This window comes from Mytilus trossulus, chromosome 10, assembly GCF_036588685.1.
Source record: "Mytilus trossulus isolate FHL-02 chromosome 10, PNRI_Mtr1.1.1.hap1, whole genome shotgun sequence".
In the NCBI taxonomy this organism is placed as follows: Eukaryota; Metazoa; Mollusca; class Bivalvia; order Mytilida; family Mytilidae; genus Mytilus; species Mytilus trossulus.
The window spans coordinates 12,145,569-12,167,592 of record NC_086382.1 but is presented as its reverse complement, the minus strand read 5'-3'; the positions used below and the strand labels follow the sequence as shown (position 1 = coordinate 12,167,592).

General features: G+C 29.2%; 1 long non-coding RNA gene across 9 annotated transcripts in view; it reads left to right on the top strand.

Annotated features, from left to right (window-relative positions):
• The window catches only part of LOC134686859 (uncharacterized), a 63,278-nt gene that overhangs the window by 10,174 nt on the left and 31,080 nt on the right, over positions 1-22,024 (top strand). For 5 of the 9 annotated variants that reach the window (XR_010101668.1, XR_010101672.1, XR_010101666.1 and 2 more), the window contains exons 3-15: positions 1,513-2,575; positions 3,639-3,705; positions 5,818-5,884; positions 7,627-7,693; positions 7,990-8,056; positions 10,528-10,594; positions 13,795-13,861; positions 14,158-14,224; positions 15,248-15,314; positions 16,346-16,412; positions 18,524-18,590; positions 19,622-19,688; positions 21,800-21,866. This is a non-coding gene — a long non-coding RNA (uncharacterized LOC134686859). Of the gene's footprint in view, positions 1-1,512; positions 2,576-3,638; positions 3,706-3,998; positions 4,070-4,365; positions 4,434-5,817; positions 5,885-7,626; positions 7,694-7,989; positions 8,057-10,527; positions 10,595-13,794; positions 13,862-14,157; positions 14,225-15,247; positions 15,315-16,345; positions 16,413-18,523; positions 18,591-19,621; positions 19,689-21,799; positions 21,867-22,024 lie in introns of those variants that run through there. The other 4 variants (XR_010101670.1, XR_010101675.1, XR_010101671.1 and 1 more) reach the window with 4 other exon arrangements.

The window sequence follows — 22,024 nt, the reverse complement described above, 5'->3', positions numbered from 1 at the left end:
TTGAAATTATTTCCAAAACATGTGATACAAGTGAAAAATATCAATAAATTTAAAAAATATTATAATCAAACATAACTCTGTGAAAAAAATGTGTACGTACAATGAATGGTTTTTGAGTAATCCAGTTTTCAAATTTTATGACCAATCAAGTCAGTATTTTTAGCCAAAATTTTGAGAAAATGGGTCAGGGATACAAAAAATTATTTTACAAGAATCATCAGCATCCCATATCATTTTGGTTTTTTTCCAATTTCTTAGATATGGATTTTTTCAATCATTTATAACAAAAAAGTTGAAATAATATGCATTTTGTTCTCAAAATTGAGAAAAATCACAAAAATACAAAATTGACAACATGGTAAATTTTACACAAAAAAGCGTCAAAATATGATAAAACTTTCTTATATTAACATCTACCTATAGTTTTTTTAAGTAAAATTTATTCATATTGGTCCACTTCATCTTTATAGAAAGTATGAAAAAAAGTTTAATTGTGGAACTGTGATTTTTTTCACGATAATAGCCCAAAAATAGGGAAAAATCGATGACAAAAGAGAAAATCATCAAAATTAGGCATTTTCAAAGGGCCGTAGCAAAAAAAGTAGTGCACCACCATATGATTTTTTCTTCACCAATTATTTTTTTATAGTCTTATAAACCCAAAAATCAGGTTAAGAAAAAAAGTTTAATTCTAGAAATATTTTGCTTCTCAGAGGTGTACATCCTTAAATATATATTAGTATTAACTGAAGAAAAACCCTTCAGTATTTCAAGTTCTTAATCACCATGAACTGAAAAAAGTTATTGAAAAGTAACTGGTATTTGTTTTCATGAAGTATGCTAAGGGAGATAACTCCAATCACATTGCGAGGTGGTCCATTTTAAAGCATTAAAACTAGTTAAGATTATTTTTAATTATACCCCCGCTTTAAAAAAGGGGGGGGGGTATACTGTTTTACCTCTGTCTGTCCGCCCGTCCATCAGTCCGTCCGTCCATCAGTCCGTCAGTCAGTCCGTCCCATGAAACTTTCGTCACATTTTTCTCAGGAACTAAAATACAAGGATTTCTGAAATTTGGTTTCAGGGTTTATCTAAGTCAGCTATACCGTGTGATGCGTTTTCAGATTGATCACTTGACCACTTCCTGTTTACCGAACACTTGTATGATTTTACACATGATAGCCAAGTTGAAAATTTTCGTCACATTTTTCTCAGGAACTACAATACAAGGATTTCTGAAATTTGGTTTCAGGATTTATATAAGTCAGCTATACCGTGTGATGCGTTTTCAGATTTATCACTGGACAACTTCCTGTTTACCAAACACTTGCATATTTTTACACTATTATTATCCACTTGCAGCGGGGGTATCATCAGTGAGCAGTAGCTCGCAGTTTCACTTGTTATATTTATTTCGGTAATTAAGATATGTATTTAAATGAGCTAATTTATGTGTATGCCTTCTCTTAATCTTGTTTCTTGGTATATAATTTTGATAAACATTTTTTTCAGCATTTCTTTAAAATGATAACACAACTTAAAGAAATCAAAAACTTTTCCAATATAACATTAGCCATAGCCATGCTTACATCAATTACAGATAACTTTTCATTTTTCCAAAAACTGGTTATGATGTTGGATGCCATTTCTTTTAACAATAAGTTGTAACTGCATGAATCCCAATTATAAGCACACTAAACTTCTAAGTGTATTCTAAGTCATACACCATATATATAACAAATTTGTGAAGAAAATTTTGATTAAAAATAATTTTACTCATCTGTACTCTGTAGGTCCTATGTATTGCACAAACGCTGCACTAGGACTGAAGACAAACACTGCACTTGGACTGAAGACAAACACTGCACTTGGACTGAAGACAAACACTGCACTTGGACTGCACTTGGACTGAAGACCAACACTGCACTTTGACTGAAGACAAACACTGCACTTTGACTGAAGACAAACACTGCACTTTGACTGAAGACAAACACTGCACTTTGACTGAAGACAAACACTGCACTTTGACTGAAGACAAACACTGCACTTTGACTGAAGACAAACACTGCACTTTGACTGAAGACAAACACTACACATAGACTAAAGACTTAAGACATAATATCCAAGTTTAATGGGACTAGGGACCACTGGAACTAGCTCCCTCAAAAAACAGATTCATTATTGACCTCTATATTGATGTGTTATGATGAAATCATGCTTTTGATAGTTGCATTGATAAATAATCGTGCATTAAAACATTGGATTGACTTTGACCCAAGACTTATTATAGTTTCTCCACAGTATAAATGAGTTTGCCAATTTGAAGTGTTTAGAAAATTGAATTTTATTATTTACCAATTTGTGAAATTTGATAGCATGGCTAATGGCTGGTGCACCAAAATAGATTTTCATAATTGGCTGTATTTTCACTGATAAAAATTCTGAAAAATTGTAACAGCAAAAAGCTTCTGTTTAAAGCAGATATAAATTAAGAGCTTTTGTTAAATTTCTTTAATTTATGTTGCCCTCCTTGATGGAAGAAGACCCATTCATGGCAGATAGCAAGAGTCATAATGTATGTATTTCCTTAAAACTATGTTCATGTTTGTTAACAAAATGGACCTTTTTTGTCTAGCCTTCGACTTTAGTCAAAAAAGGGAGACTTAGCGACCCTACATTCCGTCGTCGTCCGCGGCGGCCACAAATATTCAAATTTTAATAACTTTCTTAACCTATACTGGATTTCTACCAAACTTGGACAGAAGCTTGTTTATGATCATTAAATAGTATCCAGAAGTAAGTTTTGTAAAAAATAAATCCATTTTTTCCGTATTTTACTTTTAAATGGACTTAGTTTTTCTGTGGGAAAACATTCCATTCACTCTGTGAAAAAAGTTTTTAAAATTTTAATAACTTTTTTGAACAATTGTACAATTGTAACAATTGTATTATGGTGAAAAACTACCGGGAAGAGTCGCATGTTAGTATTTGCTAATTACAATTGTACTTGAAACTATGTTAATATAAGGGAGACAATAAAAATATGTTTTACTGTAACAATATCTTAGAATTGTATGACAAATTTGGTCTTAAATCAATTTCTTTTATTCAAATTTAGACTCGAATGAGGCATATTTTAATTAGAATTCACAGTAATTGTAAATCAAATGTCGCTGATTTAAGATTTGATTCAAAACACATCACATCAATTTCAAAAGCCAAAATATATTCCCCATTTTGAAGCTGATACTAATTTATTATTTCCTTTTGTTACAGATACCCAAATATGTTCCACTCCAACGAGAGGGATTTCGTGGTGAATAACTCTGGGATGAGTCGCATGTTAGTATTTGCTAATTACAATTGTACTTGAAACTATGTTAATATAAGGGAGACAATAAAAATATGTTTTACTGTAACAATAGCTTAGAATTGTATGATAAATTTGGTCTTTAATCAATTTCTTTTATTCAAATTTAGACTTGAATGAGGCATATTTTAATTAGAATTCACAGTAATTGTAAATCAAATGTCGCTGATTTAAGATTTGATTCAAAACACATCACATCAATTTCAATAGCCAAAATATATTCTCCATTTTGAAGCTGATACTAATTTATTATTTCCTTTTGTTACAGATACCCAAATATGTTCCACTCCAACGAGAGGGATTTCATGGTGAAAAACTACCGGGAAGAGTCGCATGTTAGTATTTGCTAATTACAATTGTACTTGAAACTATGTTAATATAAGGGAGACAATAAAAATATGTTTTACTGTAACAATAGCTTAGAATTGTATGATAAATTTGGTCTTAAATCAATTTCTTTTATTCAAATTTAGACTGGAATGAGGCATATTTTAATTAGAATTCACAGTAATTGTAAATCAAATGTCGCTGATTTAAGATTTGATTCAAAACACATCACATCAATTTCAAAAGCCAAAATATATTCCCCATTTTGAAGCTGATACTAATTTATTATTTCCTTTTGTTACAGATACCCAAATATGTTCCACTCCAACGAGAGGGATTTCGTGGTGAATAACACTCCGGGATGAGTCGCATGTTAGTATTTGCTAATTATAATTGTACTTGAAACTAAGTTAATATAAGGGAGACAATAAAAATATGTTTTACTGTAACAATAGCTTAGAATTGTATGACAAATTTGGTCTTAAATCAATTTCTTTTATTCAAATTTAGACTTGAATGAGGCATATTTTAATTAGAATTCACAGTAATTGTAAATCAAATGTCGCTGATTTAAGATTTGATTCAAAACATGTTGCATCAATTTCAATAGCCAAAATATATTCCCCATTTTGAAGCTGATACTAATTTATTATTTCCTTTTGTTACAGATACCCAAATATGTTCCACTCCAACGAGAGGGATTTCGTGGTGAATAACACTCCAGGATGAGTCGCATGTTAGTATTTGCTAATTACAATTGTACTTGAAACTATGTTAATATAAGGGAGACAATAAAAATATGTTTTACTGTAACAATAGCTTAGAATTGTATGACAAATTTGGTCTTAAATCAATTTCTTTTATTCAAATTTAGACTCGAATGAGGCATATTTTAATTAAAATTCACAGTAATTGTAAATCAAATGTCGCTGATTTAAGATTTGATTCAAAACACATCACAATAATTTCAAAAGCCAAAATATATTCCCCATTTTGAAGCTGATACTAATTTATTATTTCCTTTTGTTACAGACACCCAAATATGTTCCACTCCAACGAGAGGGATTTCATGGTGAAAAACTACCGGGATGAGTCGCATGTTAGTATTTGCTAATTACAATTGTACTTGAAACTATGTTAATATAAGGGAGACAATAAAAATATGTTTTACTGTAACAATAGCTTAGAATTGTATGACAAATTTGGTCTTAAATCAATTTCTTTTATTCAAATTTAGACTCGAATGAGGCATATTTTAATTAGAATTCACAGTAATTGTAAATCAAATGTCGCTGATTTAAGATTTGATTCAAAACACATCACATCAATTTCAAAAGCCAAAATATATTCCCCATTTTGAAGCTGATACTAATTTATTATTTCCTTTTGTTACAGATACCCAAATATGTTCCACTCCAACGAGAGGGATTTGTGGTGAATAACTACTGGGATGAGTCGCATGTTAGTATTTGCTAATTACAATTGTACTTGAAACTATGTTAATATAAGGGAGACAATAAAAATATGTTTTACTGTAACAATAGCTTAGAATTGTATGATAAATTTGGTCTTAAATCAATTTCTTTTATTCAAATTTAGACTCGAATGAGGCATATTTTAATTAGAATTCATAGTAATTGTAAATCAAATGTCGCTGATTTAAGATTTGATTCAAAACACATCACATCAATTTCAATAGCCAAAATATATTCCCCATTTTGAAGCTGATACTAATTTATTATTTCCTTTTGTTACAGATACCCAAATATGTTCCACTCCAATGAGAGGGATTTCATGGTGAAAAACTACCCGGAAGAGTCACATGTTAGTATTTGCTAATTACAATTGTACTTGAAACTATGTTAATGTAAGGGAGACAATAAAAATATGTTTTACTGTAACAATAGCTTAGAATTGTATGACAAATTTGGTCTTAAATCAATTTCTTTTATTCAAATTTAGACTCGAATGAGGCATATTTTAATTAGAATTCACAGTAATTGTAAATCAAATGTCGCTGATTTAAGATTTGATTCAAAACACATCACAATAATTTCAAAAGCCAAAATATATTCCCCATTTTGAAGCTGATACTAATTTATTATTTCCTTTTGTTACAGATACCCAAATATGTTCCACTCCAACGAGAGGGATTTCATGGTGAAAAACTACCGGGAAGAGTCGCATGTTAGTATTTGCTAATTACAATTGTACTTGAAACTATGTTAATATAAGGGAGACAATAAAAATATGTTTTACTGTAACAATAGCTTAGAATTGTATCACAAATTTGGTCTTAAATCAATTTCTTTTATTCAAATTTAGATTCGAATGAGGCATATTTTAATTAGAATTCACAGTAATTGTAAATCAAATGTCGCTGATTTAAGATTTGATTCAATACACATCACATCAATTTCAAAAGCCAAAATATATTCCCCATTTTGAAGCTGATACTAATTTATTATTTCCTTTTGTTACAGATACCCAAATATGTTCCACTCCAACGAGAGGGATTTCGTGGTGAATAACTACCTGGATGAGTCGCATGTTAGTATTTGCTAATTACAATTGTACTTGAAACTATGTTAATATAAGGGAGACAATAAAAATATGTTTAACTGTAACAATAGCTTAGAATTGTATGATAAATTTGGTCTTAAATCAATTTCTTTTATTCAAATTTAGACTCGAATGAGGCATATTTTAATTAGAAATCACGGTAATTGTAAATCAAATGTCGCTGATTTAAGATTTGATTCAAAACACATCACATCAATTTCAATAGCCAAAATATATTCTCCATTTTGAAGCTGATACTAATTTATTATTTCCTTTTGTTACAGATACCCAAATATGTTCCACTCCAACGAGAGGGATTTCATGGTGAATAACTACCGGGATGAGTCGCATGTTAGTATTTGCTAATTACAATTGTACTTGAAACTATGTTAATATAAGGGAGACAATAAAAATATGTTTTACTGTAACAATAGCTTAGAATTGTATAACAAATTTGGTCTTAAATCAATTTCTTTTATTCAAATTTAGACTCGAATGAGGCATATTTTAATTAGAATTCACAGTAATTGTAAATCAAATGTCACTGATTTAAGATTTGATTCAATACACATCACATCAATTTCAAAAGCCAAAATATATTCCCCATTTTGAAGCTGATACTAATTTATTATTTCCTTTTGTTACAGATACCCAAATATGTTCCACTCCAACGAGAGGGATTTCGTGATGAATAACTACCGGGATGAGTCGCATGTTAGTATTTGCTAATTACAATTGTACTTGAAACTATGTTAATATAAGGGAGACAATAAAAATATGTTTTACTGTAACAATAGCTTAGAATTGTATAACAAATTTGGTCTTAAATCAATTTCTTTTATTCAAATTTAGACTCGAATGAGGCATATTTTAATTAGAATTCACAGTAATTGTAAATCAAATGTCGCTGATTTAAGATTTGATTCAAAACACATCACATCAATTTCAATAGCCAAAATATATTCTCCATTTTGAAGCTGATACTAATTTATTATTTCCTTTTGTTACAGATACCCAAATATGTTCCACTCCAACGAGAAGGATTTCGTGGTGAATAACTACCGGGATGAGTCGCATGTTAGTATTTGCTAAGTACACTTGAAACTATGTTAATATAAGGGAGACAATAAAAATATGTTTTACTGTAACAATAGCTTAGAATTGTATGATAAATTTGGTCTTAAATCAATTTCTTTTATTCAAATTTAGACTCGAATGAGGCATATTTTAATTAGAATTCACAGTAATTGTAAATCAAATGTCGCTGATTTAAGATTTGATTCAAAACACATCACATCAATTTCAAAAGCCAAAATATATTCCCCATTTTGAAGCTGATACTAATTTATTATTTCCTTTTGTTACAGATACCCAAATATGTTCCACTCCAACGAGAGGGATTTCATGGTGAATAACTACCAGGAAGAGTCGCATGTTAGTATTTGCTAATTACAATTGTACTTGAAACTATGTTAATATAAGGGAGACAATAAAAATATGTTTTACTGTAACAATAGCTTAGAATTGTATGACAAATTTGGTCTTAAATCAATTTCTTTTATTCAAATTTAGACTCGAATGAGGCATATTTTAATTAGAATTCACAGTAATTGTAAATCAAATGTCACTGATTTAAGATTTGATTCAAAACACATCACAATAATTTCAAAAGCCAAAATATAATCCCCATTTTGAAGCTGATACTAATTTATTATTTCCTTTTGTTACAGATACCCAAATATGTTCCACTCCAACGAGAGGGATTTCATGGTGAAAAACTACCGGGAAGAGTCGCATGTTAGTATTTGCTAATTACAATTGTACTTGAAACTATGTTAATATAAGGGAGACAATAAAAATATGTTTTACTGTAACAATAGCTTAGAATTGTATGATAAATTTGGTCTTAAATCAATTTCTTTTATTCAAATTTAGACTGGAATGAGGCATATTTTAATTAGAATTCACAGTAATTGTAAATCAAATGTCGCTGATTTAAGATTTGATTCAAAACACATCACATCAATTTCAAAAGCCAAAATATATTCCCCATTTTGAAGCTGATACTAATTTATTATTTCCTTTTGTTACAGATACCCAAATATGTTCCACTCCAATGAGAGGGATTTCGTGGTGAATAACACTCCGGGATGAGTCGCATGTTAGTATTTGCTAATTACAATTGTACTTGAAACTATGTTAATATAAGGGAGACAATAAAAATATGTTTTACTGTAGCAATAGCTTAGAATTGTATGACAAATTTGGTCTTAAATCAATTTCTTTTATTCAAATTTAGACTCGAATGAGGCATATTTTAATTAGAATTCACAGTAATTGTAAATCAAATGTCGCTGATTTAAGATTTGATTCAAAACACATCACATCAATTTCAATAGCCAAAATATATTCTCCATTTTGAAGCTGATACTAATTTATTATTTCCTTTTGTTACAGATACCCAAATATGTTCCACTCCAACGAGAAGGATTTCGTGGTGAATAACTACCGGGATGAGTCGCATGTTAGTATTTGCTAAGTACACTTGAAACTATGTTAATATAAGGGAGACAATAAAAATATGTTTTACTGTAACAATAGCTTAGAATTGTATGATAAATTTGGTCTTAAATCAATTTCTTTTATTCAAATTTAGACTCGAATGAGGCATATTTTAATTAGAATTCACAGTAATTGTAAATCAAATGTCGCTGATTTAAGATTTGATTCAAAACACATCACATCAATTTCAAAAGCCAAAATATATTCCCCATTTTGAAGCTGATACTAATTTATTATTTCCTTTTGTTACAGATACCCAAATATGTTCCACTCCAACGAGAGGGATTTCATGGTGAATAACTACCGGGAAGAGTCGCATGTTAGTATTTGCTAATTACAATTGTACTTGAAACTATGTTAATATAAGGGAGACAATAAAAATATGTTTTACTGTAACAATAGCTTAGAATTGTATGACAAATTTGGTCTTAAATCAATTTCTTTTATTCAAATTTAGACTCGAATGAGGCATATTTTAATTAGAATTCACAGTAATTGTAAATCAAATGTCACTGATTTAAGATTTGATTCAAAACACATCACAATAATTTCAAAAGCCAAAATATAATCCCCATTTTGAAGCTGATACTAATTTATTATTTCCTTTTGTTACAGATACCCAAATATGTTCCACTCCAACGAGAGGGATTTCATGGTGAAAAACTACCGGGAACAGTCGCATGTTAGTATTTGCTAATTACAATTGTACTTGAAACTATGTTAATATAAGGGAGACAATAAAAATATGTTTTACTGTAACAATAGCTTAGAATTGTATGATAAATTTGGTCTTAAATCAATTTCTTTTATTCAAATTTAGACTGGAATGAGGCATATTTTAATTAGAATTCACAGTAATTGTAAATCAAATGTCGCTGATTTAAGAATTGATTCAAAACACATCACATCAATTTCAAAAGCCAAAATATATTCCCCATTTTGAAGCTGATACTAATTTATTATTTCCTTTTGTTACAGATACCCAAATATGTTCCACTCCAATGAGAGGGATTTCGTGGTGAATAACACTCCGGGATGAGTCGCATGTTAGTATTTGCTAATTACAATTGTACTTGAAACTATGTTAATATAAGGGAGACAATAAAAATATGTTTTACTGTAGCAATAGCTTAGAATTGTATGACAAATTTGGTCTTAAATCAATTTCTTTTATTCAAATTTAGACTCGAATGAGGCATATTTTAATTAAAATTCACAGTAATTGTAAATCAAATGTCGCTGATTTAAGATTTGATTCAAAACACATCACATCAATTTCAAAAGCCAAAATATATTCCCCATTTTGAAGCTGATACTAATTTATTATTTCCTTTTGTTACAGATACCCAAATATGTTCCACTCCAACGAGAGGGATTTCGTGGTGAATAACACTCCGGGATGAGTCGCATGTTAGTATTTGCTAATTACAATTGTACTTGAAACTATGTTAATATAAGGGAGACAATAAAAATATGTTTTACTGTAACAATAGCTTAGAATTGTATGACAAATTTAGTCTTAAATCAATTTCTTTTATTCAAATTTAGACTCGAATGAGGCATATTTTAATTAGAATTCACAGTAATTGTAAATCAAATGTCACTGATTTAAGATTTGATTCAAAACACATCACAATAATTTCAAAAGCCAAAATATAATCCCCATTTTGAAGCTGATACTAATTTATTATTTCCTTTTGTTACAGATACCCAAATATGTTCCACTCCAACGAGAGGGATTTCATGGTGAAAAACTACCGGGAAGAGTCGCATGTTAGTATTTGCTAATTACAATTGTACTTGAAACTATGTTAATATAAGGGAGACAATAAAAATATATTTTACTGTAACAATAGCTTAGAATTGTATGATAAATTTGGTCTTAAATCAATTTCTTTTATTCAAATTTAGACTGGAATGAGGCATATTTTAATAAGAATTCACAGTAATTGTAAATCAAATGTCGCTGATTTAAGATTTGATTCAAAACACATCACATCAATTTCAAAAGCCAAAATATATTCCCCATTTTGAAGCTGATACTAATTTATTATTTCCTTTTGTTACAGATACCCAAATATGTTCCACTCCAACGAGAGGGATTTCGTGGTGAATAACACTCCGGGATGAGTCGCATGTTAGTATTTGCTAATTACAATTGTACTTGAAACTATGTTAATATAAGGGAGACAATAAAAATATGTTTTACTGTAACAATAGCTTAGAATTGTATGACAAATTTGGTCTTAAATCAATTTCTTTTATTCAAATTTAGACTCGAATGAGGCATATTTTAATTAGAATTCACAGTAATTGTAAATCAAATGTCGCTGATTTAAGATTTGATTCAAAACACATCACAATAATTTCAAAAGCCAAAATATATTCCCCATTTTGAAGCTGATACTAATTTATTATTTCCTTTTGTTACAGATACCCAAATATGTTCCACTCCAACGAGAGGGATTTCATGGTGAAAAACTACCGGGATGAGTCGCATGTTAGTATTTGCTAATTACAATTGTACTTGAAACTATGTTAATATAAGGGAGACAATAAAAATATGTTTTACTGTAACAATAGCTTAGAATTGTATGACAAATTTGGTCTTAAATCAATTTCTTTTATTCAAATTTAGACTCGAATAAGGCATATTTTAATTAAAATTCACAGTAATTGTAAATCAAATGTCGCTGATTTAAGATTTGATTCAAAACACATCACATCAATTTCAAAAGCCAAAATATATTCCCCATTTTGAAGCTGATACTAATTTATTATTTCCTTTTGTTACAGATACCCAAATATGTTCCACTCCAACGAGAGGGATTTCATGGTGAAAAACTACCGGGATGAGTCGCATGTTAGTATTTGCTAATTACAATTGTACTTGAAACTATGTTAATATAAGGGAGACAATAAAAATATGTTTTACTGTAACAATAGCTTAGAATTGTATGACAAATTTGGTCTTAAATCAATTTCTTTTATTCAAATTTAGACTCGAATGAGGCATATTTTAATTAGAATTCACAGTAATTGTAAATCAAATGTCGCTGATTTAAGATTTGATTCAAAACACATCACATCAATTTCAAAAGCCAAAATATATTCCCCATTTTGAAGCTGATACTAATTTATTATTTCCTTTTGTTACAGATACCCAAATATGTTCCACTCCAACGAGAGGGATTTGTGGTGAATAACTACCGGGATGAGTCGCATGTTAGTATTTGCAAATTACAATTGCACTTGAAACTATGTTAATATAAGGGAGACAATAAAAATATGTTTTACTGTAACAATAGCTTAGAATTGTATGATAAATTTGGTCTTAAATCAATTTCTTTTATTCAAATTTAGACTCGAATGAGGCATATTTTAATTAGAATTCATAGTAATTGTAAATCAAATGTCGCTGATTTAAGATTTGATTCAAAACACATCACATCAATTTCAATAGCCAAAATATATTCTCCATTTTGAAGCTGATACTAATTTATTATTTCCTTTTGTTACAGATACCCAAATATGTTCCACTCCAATGAGAGGGATTTCATGGTGAAAAACTACAGGGATGAGTCGCATGTTAGTATTTGCTAATTACAATTGTACTTGAAACTATGTTAATATAAGGGAGACAATAAAAATATGTTTTACTGTAACAATAGCTTAGAATTGTATGACAAATTTGGTCTTAAATCAATTTCTTTTATTCAAATTTAGACTCGAATGAGGCATATTTTAATTAGAATTCACAGTAATTGTAAATCAAATGTCGCTGATTTAAGATTTGATTCAATACACATCACATCAATTTCAAAAGCCAAAATATATTCCCCATTTTGAAGCTGATACTAATTTATTATTTCCTTTTGTTACAGATACCCAAATATGTTCCACTCCAACGAGAGGGATTTCGTGGTGAATAACTACCGGGATGAGTCGCATGTTAGTATTTGCTAATTACAATTGTACTTGAAACTATGTTAATATAAGGGAGACAATAAAAATATGTTTTACTGTAACAATAGCTTAGAATTGTATGATAAATTTGGTCTTAAATCAATTTCTTTTATTCAAATTTAGACTCGAATGAGGCATATTTTAATTAGAAATCACAGTAATTGTAAATCAAATGTCGCTGATTTAAGATTTGATTCAAAACACATCACATCAATTTCAATAGCCAAAATATATTCTCCATTTTGAAGCTGATACTAATTTATTATTTTCTTTTGTTACAGATACCCAAATATGTTCCACTCCAACGAGAGGGATTTCATGGTGAATAACTACCGGGATGAGTCGCATGTTAGTATTTGCTAATTACAATTGTACTTGAAACTATGTTAATATAAGGGGGACAATAAAAATATGTTTTACTGTAACAATAGCTTAGAATTGTATGACAAATTTGGTCTTAAATCAATTTCTTTTATTCAAATTTAGACTCGAATGAGGCATATTTTAATTAGAATTCACAGTAATTGTAAATCAAATGTCGCTGATTTAAGATTTGATTCAAAACACATCACAATAATTTCAAAAGCCAAAATATATTCCCCATTTTGAAGCTGATACTAATTTATTATTTCCTTTTGTTACAGATACCCAAATATGTTCCACTCCAACGAGAGGGATTTCATGGTGAATAACTACCGGGATGAGTCGCATGTTAGTATTTGCTAATTACAATTGTACTTGAAACTATGTTAATATAAGGGAGACAATAAAAATATGTTTTACTGTAACAATAGCTTAGAATTGTATGATAAATTTGGTCTTAAATCAATTTCTTTTATTCAAATTTAGACTCGAATGAGGCATATTTTAATTAGAATTCACAGTAATTGTAAATCAAATGTCGCTGATTTAAGATTTGATTCAAAACACATCACATCAATTTCAAAAGCCAAAATATATTCCCCATTTTGAAGCTGATACTAATTTATTATTTCCTTTTGTTACAGATACCCAAATATGTTCCACTCCAACGAGAGGGATTTCATGGTGAAAAACTACCGGGAAGAGTCGCATGTTAGTATTTGCTAATTACAATTGTACTTGAAACTATGTTAATATAAGGGAGACAATAAAAATATGTTTTTCTGTAACAATAGCTTAGAATTGTATGACAAATTTGGTCTTAAATCAATTTCTTTTATTCAAATTTAGACTCGAATGAGGCATATTTTAATTAGAATTCACAGTAATTGTAAATCAAATGTCACTGATTTAAGATTTGATTCAAAACACATCACAATAATTTCAAAAGCCAAAATATAATCCCCATTTTGAAGCTGATACTAATTTATTATTTCCTTTTGTTACAGATACCCAAATATGTTCCACTCCAACGAGAGGGATTTCATGGTGAAAAACTACAGGGAAGAGTCGCATGTTAGTATTTGCTAATTACAATTGTACTTGAAACTATGTTAATATAAGGGAGACAATAAAAATATGTTTTACTGTAACAATAGCTTAGAATTGTATGATAAATTTGGTCTTAAATCAATTTCTTTTATTCAAATTTAGACTGGAATGAGGCATATTTTAATTAGAATTCACAGTAATTGTAAATCAAATGTCGCTGATTTAAGATTTGATTCAAAACACATCACATCAATTTCAAAAGCCAAAATATATTCCCCATTTTGAAGCTGATACTAATTTATTATTTCCTTTTGTTACAGATACCCAAATATGTTCCACTCCAACGAGAGGGATTTCGTGGTGAATAACACTCCGGGATGAGTCGCATGTTAGTATTTGCCAATTACAATTGTACTTGAAACTATGTTAATATAAGGGAGACAATAAAAATATGTTTTACTGTAACAATAGCTTAGAATTGTATGACAAATTTAGTCTTAAATCAATTTCTTTTATTCAAATTTAGACTCGAATGAGGCATATTTTAATTAAAATTCACAGTAATTGTAAATCAAATGTCGCTGATTTAAGATTTGATTCAAAACACATCACAATAATTTCAAAAGCCAAAATATATTCCCCATTTTGAAGCTGATACTAATTTATTATTTCCTTTTGTTACAGATACCCAAATATGTTCCACTCCAACGAGAGGGATTTCATGGTGAAAAACTACCGGGATGAGTCGCATGTTAGTATTTGCTAATTGCAATTGTACTTGAAACTATGTTAATATAAGGGAGACAATAAAAATATGTTTTACTGTAACAATAGCTTAGAATTGTATGACAAATTTGGTCTTAAATCAATTTCTTTTATTCAAATTTAGACTCGAATGAGGCATATTTTAATTAAAATTCACAGTAATTGTAAATCAAATGTCGCTGATTTAAGATTTGATTCAAAACACATCACAATAATTTCAAAAGCCAAAATATAATCCCCATTTTGAAGCTGATACTAATTTATTATTTCCTTTTGTTACAGATACCCAAATATGTTCCACTCCAACGAGAGGGATTTCATGGTGAAAAACTACCGGGAAGAGTCGCATGTTAGTATTTGCTAATGACAATTGTACTTGAAACTATGTTAATATAAGGGAGACAATAAAAATATGTTTTACTGTAACAATAGCTTAGAATTGTATGATAAATTTGGTCTTAAATCAATTTCTTTTATTCAAATTTAGACTGGAATGAGGCATATTTTAATAAGAATTCACAGTAATTGTAAATCAAATGTCGCTGATTTAAGATTTGATTCAAAACACATCACATCAATTTCAAAAGCCAAAATATATTCCCCATTTTGAAGCTGATACTAATTTATTATTTCCTTTTGTTACAGATACCCAAATATGTTCCACTCCAACGAGAGGGATTTCGTGGTGAATAACACTCCGGGATGAGTCGCATGTTAGTATTTGCTAATTACAATTGTACTTGAAACTATGTTAATATAAGGGAGACAATAAAAATATGTTTTACTGTAACAATAGCTTAGAATTGTATGACAAATTTGGTCTTAAATCAATTTCTTTTATTCAAATTTAGACTCGAATGAGGCATATTTTAATTAAAATTCACAGTAATTGTAAATCAAATGTCGCTGATTTAAGATTTGATTCAAAACACATCACAATAATTTCAAAAGCCAAAATATATTCCCCATTTTGAAGCTGATACTAATTTATTATTTCCTTTTGTTACAGATACCCAAATATGTTCCACTCCAACGAGAGGGATTTCATGGTGAAAAACTACCGGGATGAGTCGCATGTTAGTATTTGCTAATTACAATTGTACTTGAAACTATGTTAATATGTTAATATAAGGGAGACAATAAAAATATGTTTTACTGTAACAATAGCTTAGAATTGTATGACAAATTTGGTCTTAAATCAATTTCTTTTATTCAAATTTAGACTGGAATGAGGCATATTTTAATTAAAATTCACAGTAATTGTAAATCAAATGTCGCTGATTTAAGATTTGATTCAAAACACATCACAATAATTTCAAAAGCCAAAATATAATCCCCATTTTGAAGCTGATACTAATTTATTATTTCCTTTTGTTACAGATACCCAAATATGTTCCACTCCAACGAGAGGGATTTCATGGTGAAAAACTACCGGGAAGAGTCGCATGTTAGTATTTGCTAATTACAATTGTACTTGAAACTATGTTAATATAAGGGAGACAATAAAAATATGTTTTACTGTAACAATAGCTTAGAATTGTATGATAAATTTGGTCTTAAATCAATTTCTTTTATTCAAATTTAGACTGGAATGAGGCATATTTTAATAAGAATTCACAGTAATTGTAAATCAAATGTCGCTGATTTAAGATTTGATTCAAAACACATCACATCAATTTCAAAAGCCAAAATATATTCCCCATTTTGAAGCTGATACTAATTTATTATTTCCTTTTGTTACAGATACCCAAATATGTTCCACTCCAACGAGAGGGATTTCGTGGTGAATAACACTCCGGGATGAGTCGCATGTTAGTATTTGCTAATTACAATTGTACTTGAAACTATGTTAATATAAGGGAGACAATAAAAATATGTTTTACTGTAACAATAGCTTAGAATTGTATGACAAATTTGGTCTTAAATCAATTTCTTTTATTCAAATTTAGACTCGAATGAGGCATATTTTAATTAAAATTCACAGTAATTGTAAATCAAATGTCGCTGATTTAAGATTTGATTCAAAACACATCACAATAATTTCAAAAGCCAAAATATATTCCCCATTTTGAAGCTGATACTAATTTATTATTTCCTTTTGTTACAGATACCCAAATATGTTCCACTCCAACGAGAGGGATTTCATGGTGAAAAACTACCGGGATGAGTCGCATGTTAGTATTTGCTAATTACAATTGTACTTGAAACTATGTTAATATAAGGGAGACAATAAAAATATGTTTTACTGTAACAATAGCTTAGAATTGTATGACAAATTTGGTCTTAAATCAATTTCTTTTATTCAAATTTAGACTCGAATGAGACATATTTTAATTAGAATTCACAGTAATTGTAAATCAAATGTCCCTGATTTAAGATTTGATTCAAAACACATCACATCAATTTCAAAAGCCAAAATATATTCCCCATTTTGAAGCTGATACTAATTTATTATTTCCTTTTGTTACAGATACCCAAATATGTTCCACTCCAACGAGAGGGATTTCGTGGTGAATAACACTCTGGGATGAGTCGCATGTTAGTATTTGCTAATTACAATTGTACTTGAAACTATGTTAATATAAGGGAGACAATAAAAATATGTTTTACTGTAACAATAGCTTAGAATTGTATGATAAATTTGGTCTTAAATCAATTTCTTTTATTCAAATTTAGACTTGAATGAGGCATATTTTAATTAGAATTCATAGTAATTGTAAATCAAATGTCGCTGATTTAAGATTTGATTCAAAACACATCACAATAACAAAATATATTCTCCATTTTGAAGCTGATACTAATTTATTATTTCCTTTTGTTACAGATACCCAAATATGTTCCACTCCAATGAGAGGGATTTCATGGTGAAAAACTACCCGGAAGAGTCGCATGTTAGTATTTGCTAATTACAATTGTACTTGAAACTATGTTAATATAAGGGAGACAATAAAAATATGTTTTACTGTAACAATAGCTTAGAATTGTATCACAAATTTGGTCTTAAATCAATTTCTTTTATTCAAATTTAGACTCGAATGAGGCATATTTTAATTAGAATTCACAGTAATTGTAAATCAAATGTCGCTGATTTAAGATTTGATTCAATACACATCACATCAATTTCAAAAGCCAAAATATATTCCCCATTTTGAAGCTGATACTAATTTATTATTTCCTTTTGTTACAGATACCCAAATATGTTCCACTCCAACGAGAGGGATTTCATGGTGAAAAACTACCGGGATGAGTCGCATGTTAGTATTTGCTAATTACAATTGTACTTGAAACTATGTTAATATGTTAATATAAGGGAGACAATAAAAATATGTTTTACTGTAACAATAGCTTAGAATTGTATGACAAATTTGGTCTTAAATCAATTTCTTTTATTCAAATTTAGACTGGAATGAGGCATATTTTAATTAAAATTCACAGTAATTGTAAATCAAATGTCGCTGATTTAAGATTTGATTCAAAACACATCACAATAATTTCAAAAGCCAAAATATAATCCCCATTTTGAAGCTGATACTAATTTATTATTTCCTTTTGTTACAGATACCCAAATATGTTCCACTCCAACGAGAGGGATTTCATGGTGAAAAACTACCGGGAAGAGTCGCATGTTAGTATTTGCTAATTACAATTGTACTTGAAACTATGTTAATATAAGGGAGACAATAAAAATATGTTTTACTGTAACAATAGCTTAGAATTGTATGATAAATTTGGTCTTAAATCAATTTCTTTTATTCAAATTTAGACTGGAATGAGGCATATTTTAATAAGAATTCACAGTAATTGTAAATCAAATGTCGCTGATTTAAGATTTGATTCAAAACACATCACATCAATTTCAAAAGCCAAAATATATTCCCCATTTTGAAGCTGATACTAATTTATTATTTCCTTTTGTTACAGATACCCAAATATGTTCCACTCCAACGAGAGGGATTTCGTGGTGAATAACACTCCGGGATGAGTCGCATGTTAGTATTTGCTAATTACAATTGTACTTGAAACTATGTTAATATAAGGGAGACAATAAAAATATGTTTTACTGTAACAATAGCTTAGAATTGTATGACAAATTTGGTCTTAAATCAATTTCTTTTATTCAAATTTAGACTCGAATGAGGCATATTTTAATTAAAATTCACAGTAATTGTAAATCAAATGTCGCTGATTTAAGATTTGATTCAAAACACATCACAATAATTTCAAAAGCCAAAATATATTCCCCATTTTGAAGCTGATACTAATTTATTATTTCCTTTTGTTACAGATACCCAAATATGTTCCACTCCAACGAGAGGGATTTCATGGTGAAAAACTACCGGGATGAGTCGCATGTTAGTATTTGCTAATTACAATTGTACTTGAAACTATGTTAATATGTTAATATAAGGGAGACAATAAAAATATGTTTTACTGTAACAATAGCTTAGAATTGTATGACAAATTTGGTCTTAAATCAATTTCTTTTATTCAAATTTAGACTGGAATGAGGCATATTTTAATTAAAATTCACAGTAATTGTAAATCAAATGTCGCTGATTTAAGATTTGATTCAAAACACATCACAATAATTTCAAAAGCCAAAATATAATCCCCATTTTGAAGCTGATACTAATTTATTATTTCCTTTTGTTACAGATACCCAAATATGTTCCACTCCAACGAGAGGGATTTCATGGTGAAAAACTACCGGGAAGAGTCGCATGTTAGTATTTGCTAATTACAATTGTACTTGAAACTATGTTAATATAAGGGAGACAATAAAAATATGTTTTACTGTAACAATAGCTTAGAATTGTATGATAAATTTGGTCTTAAATCAATTTCTTTTATTCAAATTTAGACTGGAATGAGGCATATTTTAATAAGAATTCACAGTAATTGTAAATCAAATGTCGCTGATTTAAGATTTGATTCAAAACACATCACATCAATTTCAAAAGCCAAAATATATTCCCCATTTTGAAGCTGATACTAATTTATTATTTCCTTTTGTTACAGATACCCAAATATGTTCCACTCCAACGAGAGGGATTTCGTGGTGAATAACACTCCGGGATGAGTCGCATGTTAGTATTTGCTAATTACAATTGTACTTGAAACTATGTTAATATAAGGGAGACAATAAAAATATGTTTTACTGTAACAATAGCTTAGAATTGTATGACAAATTTGGTCTTAAATCAATTTCTTTTATTCAAATTTAGACTCGAATGAGGCATATTTTAATTAAAATTCACAGTAATTGTAAATCAAATGTCGCTGATTTAAGATTTGATTCAAAACACATCACAATAATTTCAAAAGCCAAAATATATTCCCCATTTTGAAGCTGATACTAATTTATTATTTCCTTTTGTTACAGATACCCAAATATGTTCCACTCCAACGAGAGGGATTTCATGGTGAAAAACTACCGGGATGAGTCGCATGTTAGTATTTGCTAATTACAATTGTACTTGAAACTATGTTAATATAAGGGAGACAATAAAAATATGTTTTACTGTAACAATAGCTTAGAATTGTATGACAAATTTGGTCTTAAATCAATTTCTTTTATTCAAATTTAGACTCGAATGAGACATATTTTAATTAGAATTCACAGTAATTGTAAATCAAATGTCCCTGATTTAAGATTTGATTCAAAACACATCACATCAATTTCAAAAGCCAAAATATATTCCCCATTTTGAAGCTGATACTAATTTATTATTTCCTTTTGTTACAGATACCCAAATATGTTCCACTCCAACGAGAGGGATTTCGTGGTGAATAACACTCTGGGATGAGTCGCATGTTAGTATTTGCTAATTACAATTGTACTTGAAACTATGTTAATATAAGGGAGACAATAAAAATATGTTTTACTGTAACAATAGCTTAGAATTGTATGATAAATTTGGTCTTAAATCAATTTCTTTTATTCAAATTTAGACTCGAATGAGGCATATTTTAATTAGAATTCATAGTAATTGTAAATCAAATGTCGCTGATTTAAGATTTGATTCAAAACACATCACAATAACAAAATATATTCTCCATTTTGAAGCTGATACTAATTTATTATTTCCTTTTGTTACAGATACCCAAATATGTTCCACTCCAATGAGAGGGATTTCATGGTGAAAAACTACCCGGAAGAGTCGCATGTTAGTATTTGCTAATTACAATTGTACTTGAAACTATGTTAATATAAGGGAGACAATAAAAATATGTTTTACTGTAACAATAGCTTAGAATTGTATCACAAATTTGGTCTTAAATCAATTTCTTTTATTCAAATTTAGACTCGAATGAGGCATATTTTAATTAGAATTCACAGTAATTGTAAATCAAATGTCGCTGATTTAAGATTTGATTCAATACACATCACATCAATTTCAAAAGCCAAAATATATTCCCCATTTTGAAGCTGATACTAATTTATTATTTCCTTTTGTTACAGATACCCAAATATGTTCCACTCCAACGAGAGGGATTTCATGGTGAAAAACTACCGGGATGAGTCGCATGTTAGTATTTGCTAATTACAATTGTACTTGAAACTATGTTAATATGTTAATATAAGGGAGACAATAAAAATATGTTTTACTGTAACAATAGCTTAGAATTGTATGACAAATTTGGTCTTAAATCAATTTCTTTTATTCAAATTTAGACTGGAATGAGGCATATTTTAATTAAAATTCACAGTAATTGTAAATCAAATGTCGCTGATTTAAGATTTGATTCAAAACACATCACAATAATTTCAAAAGCCAAAATATAATCCCCATTTTGAAGCTGATACTAATTTATTATTTCCTTTTGTTACAGATACCCAAATATGTTCCACTCCAACGAGAGGGATTTCATGGTGAAAAACTACCGGGAAGAGTCGCATGTTAGTATTTGCTAATTACAATTGTACTTGAAACTATGTTAATATAAGGGAGACAATAAAAATATGTTTTACTGTAACAATAGCTTAGAATTGTATGATAAATTTGGTCTTAAATCAATTTCTTTTATTCAAATTTAGACTGGAATGAGGCATATTTT